Source organism: Taeniopygia guttata, chromosome 20 (assembly GCF_048771995.1).
Source record: "Taeniopygia guttata chromosome 20, bTaeGut7.mat, whole genome shotgun sequence".
NCBI lineage: Eukaryota > Metazoa > Chordata > Aves > Passeriformes > Estrildidae > Taeniopygia > Taeniopygia guttata.
Genome location: NC_133045.1, coordinates 13,159,587 through 13,172,032, shown reverse-complemented (window position 1 = coordinate 13,172,032; position 12,446 = coordinate 13,159,587). Strand labels below are relative to the sequence as shown.

The 12,446-nt window shown below is 50.2% G+C and overlaps 1 long non-coding RNA gene across 1 annotated transcript; it reads left to right on the top strand.

Annotated features, from left to right (window-relative positions):
* Positions 1-1,147: 1,147 nt before the first annotated feature.
* On the top strand, positions 1,148-10,545 carry LOC115497926 (uncharacterized). The gene is made up of 2 exons (XR_005982293.2): positions 1,148-4,400; positions 10,204-10,545. It is a non-coding gene; the product is annotated as an uncharacterized lncRNA (long non-coding RNA).
* The last annotated feature ends 1,901 nt before the right edge of the window (positions 10,546-12,446 follow it).

Below are 12,446 nucleotides of genomic sequence, written 5' to 3'. Positions count from 1 at the left end.
CCTGGGGATAACTGCTGCCCTCCAACCAGCCACAGTGATGGGATCCTCTGCTGTTCCACCCCAGCAGGATCAAACAAACCCTCCCCACCCACCACAGAGAGGCAGGACACCCCTCTGAGCCCCCCACATGTGCCAAGGGGGCATTTTGTGTCTGTCAGGCTTTACTTTGCACCCCAACACGAGGGCATCAGATGGCACCACGCCACCTGCCACCTCTCAAGGGAGGATATCCACCGGCCCAGGAGCAGCCCGGTGTGAAAATAATGTGAAAATGTGAAAATCCACCTCTTTGAGCAGAGGTTCTCCTCGACAGCTGGATTCCCAGCGTCACATTAGTGAGTTTTTCCTGGCAGGGTGGAAGAAAACTCTGCCTCCACTCAGCCCTCGCTGCTGAGGTGAATTCTGCTGCTCTGTCACCATCACAGGGATTATTCCCGTTTCCCAGTCAGAAAATGATCCATGTGAAAACAACGATGGCATGAACAAAAGGAATGATGAACATTTTGTCTGAGAACTCTGGTGCCTTCTGGGAAGTGCCACATCACCCCAGCAGGAGCCACCCCTCAGCAGGGACAGCACCACGGGCACGGAGCGGCCTTGAGCAAGAGGCTTGACCAGAGCAACCATCACTGATTTCAAAACATCCCAGAGCTGCGTGCCCACAACAATCTGGGGCAAAATGGGAGCAGGCAGGGCAGAGCAGGGCAGACTTGCTGCTCACACAACTGCTGGAGATCACTTCATGCAGATATGCAACAGCTGCACCAATTTCGTGCAGGGACTTGCCTTTGTATTGGATTGGAGTGTGGGCACGGGCTCCTGCAGGGAAGGAATGCTGCTGAAAGGAGCAGGGAGCCTGCTGCAGCTGCAGCCAGGAGAATTCCTGCTGAATTGGGGCTCCTGAGGGAGAGGTGACCACGGCTGGGGCAGCAGCTTGGCTTGGTATTGTCAGTGCAGGTGAACCCAATGGGAAGAAATGGCAATGTCTGACTCAATTCAGAAGGCTGAATGATTTCTTTATTATAACTATGCTAAAATACATTAATATGCTATATAAAAGGAGGATACTAAACCTACATACTACTTTCTCTGACCCTGTCTCTAATTCTAACCTAACTCGTGACCCTCTCTGAGAGTCCAGCCCAGGTGGGTTGGATTGGATTGGATTGGATTGGATTGGATTGGTTTGGATTGGATTGGATTGGATTGGATTGGATTGGATTGGATTGGATTGGATTGGATTGGATTGGATTGGATTGGATTGGATTGGATTGGATTGGATTGGATTGGATTGGATTGGCCATCAGGCTCAAACAATCCTCACAGAATCCAACCCAGCAATCACCCCAGGTAAACAATTCTCCAAACACATTCCACATAGGAAAAACAAGGAGTAGAAATAGAAATTGGTTTTTCTTTCACTTCTCTCTGTGCACCTCTATGAAAAATCCTGAGAGGGAGAGAGAAATGTGCTGCCACAGGCTGGGGATTGGCTGTGAGCTGGGCTGTTTCCTTACATCTTCAGAAATGGAAAATCAGGTGGTTTGTGAGCTGGTGGTGCTGCTGCCTGGCTGAGAGCTGTCCTGAGGATAAGGATGCTGTTTTGCCAGAGCACAAATTAAGCTCTTGCTTTAACACTTGGCCTTTTTTTGAAATCTCCACTTTTCAGCCAGCTACAGCAGCTCAGGGCTTCATGGGCCTTTTCCAAACAGCCTGTGCGTGATAGCAAAGAAAAATAAACTTTGGTTCCCTGTGTGCTGATCCTCACATGCACTGGGAAGAGGCTGAGGAGTCACCAGAGTGGAGCTGCTGAGAGCTGGCCTCTGTTAGCAGCTAGTCAGAAACAGCAACCCTGCCTTTGAAGGGCACAGACACTGCCCAGAGTGCTCATTTTTAACACCAAAATGTGGATTTTGGTGCTGCAGCAAAGGAGGTTATGCCACGTAAGACACCCAAGTCTGTGAAAGTCATGGGGGTTTTATCTGATCTTTTTGCATGATCTCTTTGCCTGTTTCTTCTAAAGCAGAAATCACCTGCCTGAGGAGTCTGGGCTGGTCAGAGGTTTGAGATCCATCCCCAGTGTTGGGTAAAATTTGTGGTAGCATTTACAACTGTATTTGCTGATTTTATCTGTTCATCTTTTCACGTTCTCCTGTATTTAATGAGAGGTTTGTTTTGTTTTTTTTCTGAGATAAAATTTCAGATTTATCTGAAACAAAAGAGCAGGTCCTTGTGAAATGGGTTCATTCCTCCCCATCAGAGCTGGGTTCCAGACTTAGAGATTATTGAAACTGTTTTCACTCATTCACCTTGGAGCATTCCCATAGGATTTTTAACCTCTGAGCATGTTTCCTTTCATCAGCAGGGATTGCAGTAGTCTGCAATGACTTTTTCTCCTTTGGTGCAAAAGTTAAATATGAATTTATGATGTGATTGCGCCGAGATTTCAGAACTGTGCTGCAAAAATCGAAGTTGCTGTGATCTTACCTGCCTGGAGATTACAGGCAAATAACACTTGCTAAACACCCCACACCTGAGATTATATATTGAGCTCCTGAGTATTTTTATTAAGCTGTTCTGAAATTATTCCCAAAGGATGCAAACCTCGGCTTAGCTACAACTGCTACCCACAGTCTTTAAAGAACATTCTGAAACCTTTTTGCTAAACAATCTGCTCAGCTGTTACCAAGTTTTACCCAATATTCAAATGACACTTCTTCCTTTTCAACCCTTGCCAAGCTGAGGTTATTAAGAAAGAGATACAAATTAAAAGGATTAAAAATGCAACTCTAATTAAACACATATGAGCAGTTAAAAGTCGGCTCTGCCCTGGTTATCTGTGCAGGCAGAAATATCACACACAACTTAAAACAGCCAAAAGTCTCCATTAAGAGCTTGCTGAAGGCACCACCAGGGTAATAACACACTGTGCATTCTCTGCAGCTTCCTCTGGGTAGAACTTGAAATATTTTTTAGGATGAGATGAGCCATTGCTCTCCCCACTTGCAAAGAAGAAGCAGCTGAGGGTGGGAGGAAGGAGAGGAGCATCCTCCCCTTGCAGCCTCCCTGAGCTTGAGCTGCCTGACCTCATCCATGGAGAGGAGCTCTGGTTGTCCCCAAAAACTGTGGGGGGGGCTCACCTTTCCAGGCAAACCTGGGGTTTCTTTTCAGAAGAATGTGCAACAAAAACACATCGAGCCGTGCTGAATTTCTATGACGAAAGTGAGTTGGTATCTCTTAAATAAAGTATCCAAACAAGCCCTTGAAGACACATAATCACCAAGCAGCATCTGTGATCACAGCTCGGCGTTTTAAAGGATTAGGGGGGGATTAGGACGTTTGTAAATTCCTCACCAACCTTTTGTACAGGCAGGATGGAATATTTTTTAAAGAATTCAGGGACTGTCTGTTAAAAGCCTTTATTCCCCTGATTTGTGCTGGGTGTGGACAGCTTTGGGATTTTTTAAAAGGTAGCATAACATGGCTCATCAATCTAGGCTGCATATAAATCCTGCTTTGTATGATTCCTAATCAGTTTTGAGGGCTTTCTGCTCCTCATGAAGAATGGAAAAACCCCTCCTTGCACTGGAGAATAACAGCTCCTTTCATTCTGCTGCTGGTTAAACACCCCACCCAAGGGAAGGATATCACCTAGGGGAAAAAAGGAAGCAGGGTTTGAGCCCCAAGAAGAGTTCCAGAAAAGCCTCTCATGTTCTGGTCCTTGTGGGCCCGACGTATCATGATTGGCTTGAACATTCACAGGAAATAATCAGGGTTCACCAGACAGGATAACAGGACTTTCCTGCTCTTTGTGGGGTGGGAGAAGAAGCTGGACAGGGAAGGAGAGGAACACCCTGCCCCGTGCCTGCATCCAGGTGAGTGAGCTGGCATCCTTTGGATACACTGAGGATCAGGCAGGGATGTTCACAGCATCCCTTGGGCCAAAGGAATAGGAAATAATATATTAAAAAAAAAAAAATCTGTTTGCTTGAATGGTTCATTCTTCCATATTCCTTTTGGCTGTTGTCATCTTCTCCCCAAAGCTGCTGAGGGTGGAATTCCTGTGCTGCCCAGCTCTGCCTGTAGCTCCCAGCAAGGTGCAGCAATCCTTGCCTGCCTGCAGGTTTGCCAAGGACAGGGCAACAAGAACAGCCTGCAAACTGTGGGCTGAGCTTTTAGCTAGTTTTTGTTTTCCAAAAAAAAAAAAAAAAGTCTGAATGTTCAAAGCTCTGCAACTGACATTTCCTCTATAATTTTATCACTTTTTCTTCAGCCTAAAGCTAATCTTGAACATGAAATCTGCTTCTTGTGTGTGATCTCCTGCTCACCTGGAGAACACCTCAGAGCTCTGACCCTCGAGGTCTTCAGGGACTGGTGAATATTTCTGGACACCTCCTTAGGTGAGCAAAATCTGCCTTTGACAATTCTGCACCTTCTCATCTACTTTTCTGATTTCTCTTATTTTTATGGTTTTTACCAAGGTGCAACCATAAGGAATTGAAAGGATGGATAGAGGGATGGATGGATATATAGATATATACATAGATAATAGATAATTAGATAGATATAGATACATAATAGATTGATAGAAAATAGATGGATAAATAGAAAATAGATGGTAATAGATAACATATATAGATAGATAGATAGATATAGATAGATGATAGATATTAGATAATTAGATAGATAGATAGATAGATAGATAGATAGATAGATAGATAGATAGATAGATAGATAATAGATATCCCTGGAAGTGTCCAAGGCCAGCCTGGTCTGGTAGAAGGTGTCCCTGCCCATGGCAGAGGTGGAACGAGATGAGTTTTAAGTCCCTTCCAACCAAACCTTCTGTGATTCCAGGATTTAGAAGAGTGAGGGAAGGTCCCCTCAATGTTGTCTGAGCTAGGGACTCAGGTAAAAATTGGATTTTGGTGAAAATCCAAGCACCAGCATCCTCCCTGCCAGGGAAACAGGGGGATCCCATCCCCTGTGTGTTTGACAGGTCCTTTGCTGCTTCTGGCTCTCCTGTGCTGGGATTTGGAGCAGGGTGCACTTGCCAGGTTCGGAGTGGGGAATTAGGGCACGGGGATGTTAATTTTGGTTGCTGCTTGTCCCTCAGAGGTGGCCCGTGAGTTGTGGCCCCTGGGGCCAGGCTGAAGAGGTTCAGGAGCAGAAACACAACCACGGGGTTTTGTAGGGTCAGCCCTGAGGAAAGGCAGGAATTCCAGCACTTTAATTAACCTGTGGAGCCACTGCGCTGAAATGCAGTCACCTGGCAGGGAGAGCAGGGCCAGCACCCGCTGTGAGATGGGAGAAATGTCCCAGTTTGAAGCCAGAGGAGTAGGTGTGAACCTCCCCCTTGGAAATGGGGTGGGATCAGTACACACAGGCCCAGCAGCAGCCCATTATTGCTAATTGCAGCTTCACCTTTTAGCTAGATATTAAAAAAAATTGAGCTAATCCTTGAATATTTAATGTCCTGTTTCTTCATGAGCGCAGAGGTTAATTGGGAAATGGGAGTAACTGGAAGAGGGGGCAGGAAAGAGAGCAGCCCTGGGCTGGGGTTGGGGTGCTGCCCTCCCTCCCTGCTGGGCAGGGCATGGGGGAGCGCTGTAAAAAGTGAGTTTTGCTCTTTTTGGTCTGCTTCTCACCCCCTCCATCCTTTAGTAATTCCTGGGTGAGGATAGTCTCCAGTTAACAGGGGGAGATGCCCTTCCCAGTGGTCATTATTGCCTAATTATCAACTTGCAATATTTCACAACCATGACAATGGCACCAGGCCCTGTGCAGGGGTGGGGGCTGAGGAGCATTGGCAGCGTTTTCCTGGGAAAGCCGGGCAGGGAAATGCAGAGCTGAGGACATGGCCAGGCCCAGGAGAGGAGCCTCCAGTGCCAGCTGTGCCAGGAGGAGGAAGGGTTTTCCCAAATGCAGCGCCCAGGAATGGCCTCTCTCTCTCTACCTGGCAGGGAGAGTGGTGGCACAGGGAAGTGTATTTTAATGTCCTGGAAAAGCAAAGCAGAAAGTGCCAAGGGGGCTTTGAAGGCTCAGCTCCCTGCTGGGCATCCTCTGAGGCCACTTTAATTCCCTGATCCAGCAGAAGGTTCACACAGCAGAAGCAATGCTGACCCAGGAGCTGGGTCCTGTCTCGGGGTCTGGGTGTCAGGATGACCCCAAGAGTGTAAAAGTCCTCATTTCCCAGCCCCGCAGCCAAAGAAGGAGTCTGAACATGTAGGATCAGCTTCTCAAGGTGGTTTATTTTCCTTATCTAGAACATTCTTTCTCTGACCTGCTGAGCTCTGCCTAGCAAGTCCTCCATGGCATTCTGCCTGCCCTCAGAGTGGTGTTTGCATTTTATACTCAAAACTACCTGTGCTATATTTACAATAACATGCCAATATCTGTCATTTATGTTGGACAGTGTGTCTCTACCTTAAACCAATAGAAAAGCGTCACCATCACAGCATGGAGGTGACATGGAGGGCAAGATGTGGAAGGCAAGAAGAAGGAGGAGAAGGCCAGGACATGCCCAAATCCCTCCATCTTGTACCCCCAAATCCTAGTCTAAAAAAGCCCCAAAATTCTACTTTTCCACCGTGTGTTAATTCAAATACCACACCACTCAAACCCTTGTGACCTGTAATTCCTCACACAAAGTTGGCAGCTTTTTCCAGGGGCTAAAATTGAAGCCACAGGTGTTTTTGACTTGGTGCCAGGGTCTGGAGGCAGCCAGGGCAGCCAGAGGGATGTGCTGGGCTCTGACAGTCCTGCTGCTGAGAGAGCTCAAGAAAAGGAGGGTGAGAAGAAGTCTCCCACTCCCTTTTTGGCAGATTTCTGTCCCTGCAGATTTGGGGACAGGTTGTGACAGCAGCACAGGGCTCTGCCCTGCTCTGGCACACCCCCACCACCCCCCCAGCCAGCTGACACCAAACCACTCTGCTCCAGTGTGGGCTCATCTGGCCCCTGCCCGCCTCCAGACAGGATTTGGCATCTCCTGGCAGCACAGGGGCAGCCAAATCCATGTCACTGATCAAAGTGAGCTTCATCTGCAGGCCCTGAGTGTGTGGTGGGGCACAGAGCTGTCCCAGCGCCTGTGGAGTGACTGCAGAGTGCACAGCTCCTCCTGGGGAAGCTGTCCTGGAGGGACAGAGCAGAGGAGAGCTCCTTCCCTCTCAGGATCCTTGCAGGGAAGGATCACGAGGTGTGGAAATGTTCTCCTGTGTTAAATCACCAAATTAAAGGTGTCAAGCCAAACAGGAATACACCTGAAATAGTATTTACTGCTATAAATGATGCAGAAAATGAATGTGGATGGAATTCTGCTGAGCCATTCTGAATGCACTTTGCAGGTTGTTCACTGGAGGTCCTTGGGCTGCAGCCAACGTCTCTGTTTACTTTGGAGAACCAGAGTCCTTTTATTTGTGCTAATAGCCCACCTGTGATAAGAGAGAAAAAGAATAGAGATAAAAATAGCCTGTCACTGCAGCATTGCTGAGGGTGGGAAGAGCAGGGCAAAGCAACTGAAGGTTCTCAGTTGAGAAGGAGCTTTTAAAGGGTCACAGGTGATGATCAGTGAGGAGCACAACTCCTGCTCCATCCACCACCAAACCCTGCATAAATCCCTGGGTATTCCTGGGCCGTGCTTGCTTTTTCCCAGACCAGTTTCCCAGCTAATGCTTTTCAGAGACAGGTCTGAAATTAAGATTTCCATATTTATGCGCCTATTAACATAGATACATTAAAAAAAAAAAAACTTAATGAGCTTATGTAACAAATTGCTGTGTGACACTGCAAAGGGCTGGGGAGAGGATCTGTACTTAGGGAGATAAGGATGGCATTTGCAATGGCACCAGCTGGGGGAAAATTACAAGGAGCAGCAATTGCATGGCGCAGGTGGAGACTGTGCTGAGACTGCAGCCTCGAGGTGTGCGTGGGGAGCTGCCCAGAGCCTCCTGCTCAGCTCACACAGGGCACAGCCTGCACCCAGGGCTTTTCCATGGCCCAGGGACGGGATGGGGCCAGGCTCAGAGTCAGCCCTGCCTCGGTGCCATCCCACGTTGGGCAGGGAGCTCTGGGCACGTCTGCAGGGAGCAGGGATGTCATGGGTTTGGGAGGCATCCAGCCACTGCTCTGTGCTGCTCCAGAGGCAATTGGTGTCCCAGGGACAGAATCAGCCCTGCCTCGGTGCCATCCCACGTTGGGCAGGGAGCTCTGGGCACATCTGCAGGGAGGAGAGGTGCCCTGGATGTGTCACAGGTTTGGGAGGCCTCCAGCCACTGCTCCGTGCTGCTCCAGAGGCAATTGGTGTCCCAGGCATGGCGAGGGCTCCCGGAGCTCCCAGGTCACCTCTGGGCAGCTTGGGGCAGGGTGAGCTGGAGGTTTTGTAGCTCGTAGATATGCTTTACATGTCCCTGCTTCCTGCTTGCCCGCTCTGAACAAGGAAACAGCTCAGCCCAGAAGTTTTGGGGCAGGAGGACAGGGTGCTGCTGCCGTGTGTGGGCACTGCAGGGCTGCTGAAGGCAAGCAGGGCCTGGCAGATAGTCAGTCTGGGGCTGCTGGGGATGGAAATTCACCTCCCCTGCTTGTGTGCAAACAGGATCCTCAGCACACACCATGGGCACAGCGTGGTCCTCTGAGAACCTGAGGGAGCTTTTTAGGGAGGGAGGGCTCAGGATTTAAAAAGGAGAGTGGTCAAACCCTTCCACTCTCAGTTAGTGCAGTTTTATATGGACAATCAACAGCGTGGGGCTCTTCCACTCAGCGTCCCAGGGGCGTCCAGCAGCCCCTGGTCCCTGATCTCAGAAGTCTGAGAATGGGGAGCAGCCCCTGGTCCCTGTCCCCAGCAGGGGAACACCTCAGAAGTTTGGGAACAGGGAGCAGCCCCTGGAGCCTGTCCCCAGCAGGGAACACCTCAGTGATTTGGGAACGGGGAGCAGCCCCTGGAACCTGGTCCCAGCAGGGAACATCTCAGAGGTTTGGGAACGGGGAATGAGGAGCAGCCCCTGGTCCCTGATCTCAGAGGTTTGGGAACGGGGAACGGGGAGCAGCCCCGTGCCCAGCTGGGTGCCACTGGCGGGGCAGTGCTGTGAGCAGCTCCCAGCCGTGCCGGAGCAGATTCCCAGTCCGGCAGAAAGCAGCAGGATCCCTTTGGCAGGAGGCTACTGGGCTAAGCTACGCTGACAGAAGAGCACTTTAGCTGCCGTGTTCTGTGTTTGCACAAGAGCAGCTTCATCGCTGTGCCTCTGCTGGCAAAGCTCCCTCGGGCCACTCTGGCTCTGTGGGGACCCGGGCTTGGAGTGCTGGGGGCAGTGTGCCAGGCTCCCTGGGGCCAGCAGTGCCCATCAGCCCAGGCTCAGAGCCCTCAGGGAGGTGTGCCAGGCTCCCCAGAGCCCTCAGGGAGGTGTGCCAGGCTCCCTGGGGCCAGCAGTGCCCATCAGCCCGGGCTGGGCTCGGGTCACTCGGTTGCACCCACTCGGAGCCTCCCAGCCGTGCTCGGGGCGAAGCCATGGCCATGGTTTGGTTTGCCTGACCTGCCTGGAGCCCGTGTCTGCCACTGGATTTGCATCTGTGGAGCTGAGCTGCTTCTGTTTCACTGGCTGCTGTGATAGTTTTCCATCCTAATGCAGCCCGGCACAAGGAAGTGGTGACCTCGTTCCTCTCCTCAGCATCAGGGCTGGCTCTCAAAGGCACCATCCATGTTGCACCAGTGCGACTGTCACTGTAAGAACTGCCTTCCCTGCCCTCCAAATTCCCTCTCCTGCCTTCCCTGCCCTCCAAATTCCTCGACAGACCCTTGTCCCACGGGTCTCCAAAGCAGAGCTCCCCGTGCCCCAGAGGAGAGCAGCTCTTCTCACATCCCCCAAGGCGTCCTTCCCTCAGCTGCTGTCCCAGGCCACGCTCCCAGCCTTGTTAGTCCCAGTTCTCTGGACACCCAGGTCACCTAAAAGCCAAATTTGGATCAGGGGTGAACCCAGGGCTGCCCTTCTGCTGAATCACTCACAGCACGGCGGTAGGGTCAGCTTCAGAGCTTCCCTGAATTGGTTTTGGGGACAGGATGATGGACCAGGCCAGGCTGCAATGGTGTGGGCAAAAGACATCTTACACAGCATAAAACTGCTGCAAGTTAATGCCAGCTTCATCTTCAATACATTTGCATTGGTAGAGTGAATTTATACTGACTTAGAGCTTTCCAGTGCTGGATTTTTGCAGGAGGAGGAGACATTTAAAGCTGCTTGCACTGTGTTGCCTGGTGGTGTCTGGACTGTGGCTCTTAAATCCCAGGAAGCCCAGAAATGCAGACCCTGAAATGCTGCCTGAATTTGCATTTGAACTGAAGCGCCCTGAGTCATATCGCCTCTGTTTTGTGGGGTTTTATTAGAAGAAAAATCACCTGGACATCCCAAACCTGTGTCCCTCTGCAACCCCACCTGCATGAAATCACCTGAATGTGGATAAGAGGCTTCAAACCAGTGTGAATTCTTTCACCTCGGAGTGCTACAGGAATTGTCACAAATAATTTCACATGGAAGAAATAAATCTGTTAAAAAACCACTCGGCCCCTGCGTGTGTTTGCTAGAGAAACCAAAACCAAGTCCTTGAGAGAGCTTTTCCCCCATTTGTGATGCGGTTCAGACTTCACCCAGTTTGATGGAGAGCTCCAGGAATAACTGGCTATTTAGAGGGATTAGGAGTTTTCAAGAAACTGGACCATGGATGTTAGAGAGTAACTGAATATGTTTTCTTTACTTACTTAAATTGCCTACAGGGAAAATCCTCAGCTTCAACTCACATGACCCATTGTCCTGACATGAAGGTCAGTTTACTTATTTCATCACCCCTGAAGAGTGAAAGGTAACTAGAAATAAGGCAGCTGACTGCTGCTTTGGAAATTCCTTCCCTCCCACTCAGGGACTGTCTGCATCTCTGCTTTATACTGTGCCCAAAATCATCTTGGAAGATGTTTAGGCAATCTTCCTCTCATGTCTGTGTGGATCTGTGGATGTACATGGAGAAGTGAGTGTTTTAAAAAAGATATTTTACACACTTGATTGATACTCTGACTGAAGGGGTTTGAGGGCTGAGGGACCCCTCAAAGGCAGGGATGGAGAAGACCCTTTGTACCTGGAGCCCATCCCTGTCCACAGAGGAACCTCCCCCAAACTTCAGCATTGTGCCCCAACAGTTGTTTCTATAAAACATCACCAACCTTTATTTTTTATAATATTAATTATGTCTGTTGAGCCAAGAACCTGTTTATCTTTTTACTTACAGGAAATAGCCTAACCAAATATATGAATTCTGAATTCACTTTTAGCATTGTGGTGTTTTGACTGTTTGGGGGGTTTGATCTTTCATGTTGAGCCTGTTCCCTGCAAAAGGGAGCTGGATTTGATTGCACACAGTCCAGCAGTGGCAGCTTTTGCAGCAACGCTGCCTAACAGCTCCTGATGGACATAAAAAGGAGGGAAATTTAAAAATTCAGAGCATCTCTCCAGAAAGGAAGGATCGTTCCACTGCAGGCAAAATGTCAGAGCCCTGAGGAGGCACCTTGGGGTCATTGGGCAGAGATGGGATCAGGGACCACAGCGCCCACTCCTCTCCTGCTTCCACCAGAACTGAATCCAGCTCTGGCCACTGCTGGGATTATTATCCTTGTTCTATGAATGAGCAGACCAGGGTAAATGCAGCTGCTGTCACATTTGTGGCCATCCCCTGCCTCAAGGACAGGGATGGGCTGGGAATCTGGGTGTTCCTGTGCCCTGTGCCATGCTGTGGCTGCAGGCAGGCTCCTGGGAAGTCTCTCTCTCCCAGGTATCCATCTCCTGCCACAAACCATCCAGCCTGACAGGACTTCTCGTGTACAGAAGCCAGAGCAACTCCTCTGCAGGAGCCCCAGGCAGCTGCACACTGCTGAACCTCTGCCACATGCCATGGAGCATCTAACCCAGGGCCCAAAAGTGCCTGGTGCCAAAGCCTGTCACTTCTGCCCAGCAATTGCTAAACTTCCTCTGTGCTGCAGGCTCACGGCACACCATGGCCAGGGGAATCTGCTCCTCCAGCTCCGGAGGGAAGGAGCAGGAAGAAAACATAGCTGGGATAGTGTTTATTAAGCAAATTAATAGGCTGGGGGGAAATGAAGAAAGTGTGGGCACTTCCTTCTCGCTTCCTGCAGAGGTGAGGACGGGGAGCTGAGGCAGGGATTCAATCTGCTCAGTGTAACCCCTCTGCACTCCCTGTCACCCTCACTTTTGGGGGTCCAGCCCACTCACAGCCCTGACGGGTGCAGACTGCACCTCCCGTACCGCTGTAGAACCACAGAATGGTTCGGGCTGCGAGGGACCTTAAAGATGATGCAGTTCCACCCCTCTGCCCTGGGCAGGGACGCCTCCCGCTAGCCCAGATCGCTCCGAGCCCCGTCCAACCTGGCCTTGGGCACAGAGAACAGCGGGGCA